We start from the raw sequence: 6,614 nt of genomic DNA, 5'->3' as shown, positions 1-6,614 counted from the left end.
CATCTCTAATCACTTCTACTTCATATTCTCCATCAAAATCACACACTCACTTCAACGTTTTCTCGAAATCACTGATTTTGGACCTCGCGAAGGTGGATTTCACTCCTTTTGCTAAGGCAAACTGTTGTGAAACACCATTCAATCGAGATTGGTTCAAGATCTAAAGGATTTAACACTTTTCGACTTAATTACGAACGATTCAACACTTTTACAACTTATTTTGAACTTTTCTTCAGTTTTTACACAATATTGATGGAATTGGGACTCAATCAGGCTCTCGACTCGTTCCTTAGTCAAGAGTCGGTTGAAAACTGGTTTCCACCGAAGAGATGGACCGATTAACGGGTCAAACATGAATCTACGTCAAGAACAGCATGTTTGTCCGAATAGGCTGGACCCATCAGACCGAATGAACTGGAATTGGTGTATTCCGTTGTTTGACACGTCATCACGCCGTCTCCGTTAACTTAAAACTTCCGTTTAGAAAATTTTATAAAAACTTCAACCACAGATCACCCGCTCGAATGGCCATCCGTCCGGATGACCTGAATCTGTTAATAACCGTTGACTTTTAGAAAATTTTAATCAAAACTTTGAAACTTTTAACAGTCCACAAACAACCACGGACTAACCGAATGGCCATCCTTTCGAATGGCCATCCGTCCGGATGACCATCCGTCCGGATGGAACTCATCCGCTCGGATAAGTCTGTTGATCACTTAACTCGTTTTTGCACTGTTCGACACTCTGTTTCCCGACCGGGTCATCCCTTAGAGGACTTATGCTCTGTTCCCACACGCAGGCTGATCCAACGCTCCCTTCGATCCAACCAGGATGTGTTTAGGTTCTAAGCATGTACCGTGAGTATACTCGATCCCATTTTGATTTAAACACTTTGGGATGCAACATGGATTCTATATAAACGCACGACACTTGAAACTTGTTTATAAACATACTCTATCCACTGTGAAACATGAAAACATAATACTTGTGATACTTGTGAGTCATATATGCTACGTGAACGTTGAATCTTGTGTTTAGCCTACCTTGACAATTATAGCGCTATAGGAGTAACGCACCGCTCTTGAGACTTGGGGTATTGTTAAGTTTGATTCTCTTACCTCCTCTTCGTTGCGACGATGTAGGAAAGGCACAATTACCTCCACTTCTTCAACATCAAACTTGTTGAACTCAGTTTTATCTTTGAGTACTTAATTGGAAAATTCTTTTTCTTCTTTCTAATTTGAAGTGTTTGTCTTGATAGTATATATCTTTTCAACGGCTATCAATAGAAAGATCAAGGCATGGTTACATGTTGATCGAGTTCAAAAATTGATTATTAAACCGATGGTTATATCTGGACGAAAGGCATACGATACCGATGGGTCATGTAACACTTTGCATTTTTGTATAATCCATATTTAGAAAATTGTATTCACATTTATAGTTATAGAAACTTGTATTCGTATTTCATTTCCAATCTTGTTATCCGAGACTTCGATCATAATAAGAAAATCATATTTATATCAATCATACTTGTGTTTAGCTGTTACTCTAAGAACAACAAACTTATTTAATTATTTACTTAATTAAGGATACCTAAAAAAATTATGTATTTAGCTTATTATAAGTTTTTTTATCATAAGTTTTTGTAAATTGATGTTCAACGTAATTGTGCTTTTCAATTAATATATATCTCGGTTTTTTAATTTTTAATTTGTAATAAACATAAGTTAAATATATGTAGTTTGGCTTTTATCTTAGTAATACAAAAACTAATTTAATCATTCACTCAATTTATTAAGAGAGTAATCTTATTCTCTTTACTATTTTGTGTATTTTGTTCTTAATTGTTGTTTAACTCTGTTGATAAGTAATGACTAAATAAGTTTTTATTCTTAGAATAAAAAGCCAAGCGAAATACATAAATTTTTACTTTTAAACTTAAAGTATTTATATTAAAAATTAAAAACAGACATATATTAATTATAATTAAAAAACGTAAGATAAAAAAATATAATAATTTACAAAAAGTCAGTTTATTAAATAAAAATACTATGTTTTATTTAGGTATCATTAATTTAGGATTTAACCAATTAGATTAGGAGAGAGACAAACAAATTAAAAAAAAGATTTAAAAAAGAGATAAACAAAAGTACCCATTTATGTAAATACTTTTTAAAATACCCAAAAAGGTAAATAATTTTTGTAAATACACTACTTTTGAAAAAAAAAACTCCACATTCATCTGTACACTTCCTATACTTGAAAGCCCCTAAAATATAAACTTTCAACATAAAATGACAAACATATGAAAGTTCAGGAGCCATTATGTCAAAAAAACAAACTTCGGCTGCCAAACGAACACGCTGTGTGCAGTGGGCAAGGACTTGAAGACCGCGCGACATGTAGAAGCTTAATCCACAAGTTTTTTTACCCGATGTAACACCTCGGAAATTGTATCGAATGATATAATGACACGTGTCTGACAAACTCTCATTTTATGTCACGTTGTTTGGTGAGAGGGACTAAATATGTAAAACATATGGAAGATTGTCGTGGAGGGACCATTTATGTCAACATGCCAATTTTTGGCCTCTGAGTGATGCTTACGGACCATAAGCCATATAACAACCCTAAAATAAACCGACACTATAAAATATATTAAAATACCCCAATATGTCCTAAAATACACCCCATAAGCGAAAACGGGCCCTGAATACCTTAATTTTCATTAAAATTAATTAAAAACGAATTTTTATGGTCTCTCGCGGGGCACGTAAGCCACCCCTTAACTTACGCGGGCGCGACAGCTCCCAGACGGGGCGACACCCGGTGCTGCCACGTGTCGTATAGCGTGTCGAAGCTAGGGCTGAGTCGGACAAGCTAGGGCCTACCCTAGCTGCCCTCGCGGGCCACGTAGCCCCTTGCTACCTCTTACGCGGGCCGCGAGAAACCCTATTTCAGCTCCTATATAATGGGAGCTCGGGCCTTCAGTTTCTGTCGCTCAATCTTTTCAATTCTCTCTCAATTTCTACGTAGTATACACTATTCTCGTGTATAATATCCCCCTAAGTAACGAAGTTCTGCTCCGTTGTAAGTATCATAACCCCTGGATACGTATTAGATACGCTGCCCGATTGATCTAGGGTTCGGTAACGGTTGTCGTGGTTCTGCCCGACGTAGTCGTTGGAATGCCGTCTCGGGGAGGGTATTACTAATGTTAAAATGGGTTAACGCGTGTGCATTTGTGTAATTTATAGATAATCACCAGGAAACCCTTACAGAAAACCTAAGACAGCAATGTGAATAATCTCCTTTTTGCAAACTGCTTTTACAAAACCTCACACGATTAATTATATATTAAACAGTTATTGAGTATTTGTAAGGATACAATTATCGTCGGTATGTTGGGGTTTTGTACACAAAATTTGTTACTGCCTTGCGAGGAGTAACATTTCCACAAGTCGAGTTGACAGTACCGTGGGTGGTAATTAGTATGACTTGGAAACAAATGTAATTACGTGAACGCCCTCAGTACTGTATAATGGTTTTTATTAAACTTGATTAAACTGGGATTCACTCACGAGTATTTCCCTCTGACAAAATGTTTTTAAACGCGTTTCAGGTAACAAAATGTGAAAGCTAAATAGAAAAGTGGCAATAAAGTTACCTAAAAATAAAGAGATGTTTTTATTAAATAAAATAGGGTTTATCCCTATAGAAATGTGTGTACTTGAAAGTTGGGTTTTCCCATGTGTTTAATATATTAAAAGCGTGGTATTTTACTCTGATAAATAATTTCCCTAACTACGGTCCTGATGTAATTTCCGCTGCCAAAATGGATAAAACACAGATACCACCCAAACTGGCCGCGGCCGCCCGTTCCCGGGTTGTTAGGGGACGGGGGTTGCGACAGAAGGTGGTATCAGAGCTAAGCCACTGATTCAGCCAAAGAAGTGTTCCACTGACACCAAAATTCAATGTGTTAGGAAAAAAATTATGAAACTACGTGCATAATTCTATTTTATTATTATGTGTTATTTGACTATTTGTTAGTTTGCAGTATGAGCGACCAAGGACCATCCGACACGTATCGTCAGTTGTTCGCCTAGAAGCGAAGGTGCCTCTTCTCAGCCTGCCCTCTGAGGGTATTCTGCTGATAGTGAAGAAGGAATATTTGTGTTTAAGGCTCAGTCTGAAGAGCCATTCCCTCCTAAAAAGAGAGGATGGTTCAGTAGGGGAGCATATGAGCGTAGGAAATGAATAAAAAAGTTGCAACAACAGCGAGCCCTAGCAGCTGCTAAAAGAGAGACTGATACCCATACCCAAGACATGCTCAATAGGGGTATAGCAAACATCCATATCTTAGCAACTACAGCAGCCGACCCTAACCTGGAGCAACTGATAGCACCCCAACCATTACAGCCCATGGAAATAGAAAACAACCCTGAAAATCAAGTAGAATTGCATGATTTTAACCCGGAGGAGATACCTAGGGTACCGGCACCCAATCCCTTAGACCCAGATTATGACCCGTGGTAGGATGATAATAGGGATTATGTGCAATGATACCCAATAGCAGAAAATGAACCCATGCCGAATCTAGGAGCTTACCCAGGTTTGGACCCTCTAGATCCCTACTATGATAATGATGTATTCATTAGGGAAATTTTAGAGAATTCTTACCCGTACCAGGAACCCGCACCTCAGTTCCCAAACCCGGTACCCGCACCTACACCCCCAATGAGTGCAGAAAATATGCAAGAGCTCCGAACTTTCGGAGAAAAGATTTTAGAAAGGAGTGAGAGAATGAGACAGGTAGAAGAGCGACTCGTCTGGAAGTACGGCGAGCGCAATATGGATTTCTGGATGAATCCATATCCATGATGGTGATAGTGGAAGTAGTAGTAATAATAATAATAATAATAATAATAATAATAATATAATATATGATATGTGTGTATATTGAAAAAACAAACTACGAATGCCTACTACTAGTAGTGTAATTTTAAATTCCAGTTGTATTGTAATTTTAATTACCAGTATCGGTTTGTACTAGATACATACTATATAAAAAGAGTAAGTCGCAATGCTCGACGTTTTTGATCAACATGCGTGTTGTGTGATTGGTTGTATTAAATACTATTATGTGATATTAATATGTGGTAATTGTTTAAAATTTAGATGGACAACGAAGTGAACCTGGAAAACCAGAATGATAACAACCCGAATAACGATAACCCGAATAATGAGAATCTGAACAACAATAACAACGAAAACCAAGTGGATAACAGTGACATCCAACACATAGTGGCACAAGGAATTATAAATGCAATGCCATTTATTATTCAAACTGTTAAGGAAGCTGATAATAAAAGTAAACATAGCAGTAAGCGACCAACTAAACCAGAACACAGCATAAACAATGGACCCATACTTCAAGCGCCCATTCCCAAAAGAAGAAGAATCATGCCTTATGGTTGTTCTTACAAGGAATTCTGGTCCTGCAAACCAATAGAATTCTCGGGCAATGAAGGACCCATTGCAGCTCTACGCTGGATAGAAAAGACTGAGGCTGTCTTGAAAATAAGCAAGTGTGCGGAAGAGGACAAGATAATGTTTGCTTCCAATCTGTTTAAGAACTCAGGCTTAGAATAGTGGAACACTATCCTCCAGTCTAGGGGAAGTGATAAGGTTTACAATATGGAATGGGAGGAATTTAAGAATATGGTAGAAAGGAAGTTCTGCCATCCCAATTAAAAGGAACAAATAGCAAATAAATTCCTAAACCTTAGAATGACAAGGGTAGATAGCAAAGGGTACACTACGTTATTCTTTGAATATGCTAGAATAGTGACAACCTTTGCATCCCCAGAACCAGTATTAATCTCCCGTTACATCTGGGGATTAATCGGATAGATTAGACATGTAGTCAAGGCAGCTAGACCTCAAACCATAGAAGAAGCCGTAGAACTAGCAAATACCTTGACAGATGAATTAGTGCGTACTCAAGAAGAGGATCAGAGGAGAAACCTAGCTCAAAGGCTTAACCAAGAATTTCGTTATGGAAATTCCAATCGTAGGAACATAGGTTCTACCTCTGCACCCTACTGCAAGGCTTGCAAGAAAAAGCACTCGGGAAAATGCCCCACTTACTGCAATTTCTGTAAGATACCAGGACACAAGGAAGAAGATTGCAGGAGAAAACCAAACAATGGAATGTGCTTCAATTGTGGAAAAAAAGGCCACATCAAGCCTAATTGTCCGAAACTAGTTCCAGCCATGGGCAACAAGAACACCAAAAATGCTAGAGCATTTGTTCTGACAGCAGATGAAGCCAAGATGATTCCGGACGTGATAGCCGGTACGTTTTTAGTTAATGATGTTTTTGCTAAAGTATTATTTGACTCTGGTGCGAACCAAAGTTTTATTAATACTTCATTTTGCAAACTTCTATATCAACCATTAACTAAACTTTCACAAGAATATCTAGTAGAAACAGCAAATGGGGAAACCATTAGAATTTCATAAATCTTGCAGGGAGCAAGAATAGAATTTTTAAATCAAAAGTTTATTGCAAACCTTTATCCAATGAATCTGTCAGGATTTGA

Source organism: Helianthus annuus, chromosome 5 (genome assembly GCF_002127325.2).
Source record: "Helianthus annuus cultivar XRQ/B chromosome 5, HanXRQr2.0-SUNRISE, whole genome shotgun sequence".
Lineage (NCBI taxonomy): Eukaryota > Viridiplantae > Streptophyta > Magnoliopsida > Asterales > Asteraceae > Helianthus > Helianthus annuus.
Note: the sequence above shows the minus strand (reverse complement) of the source record.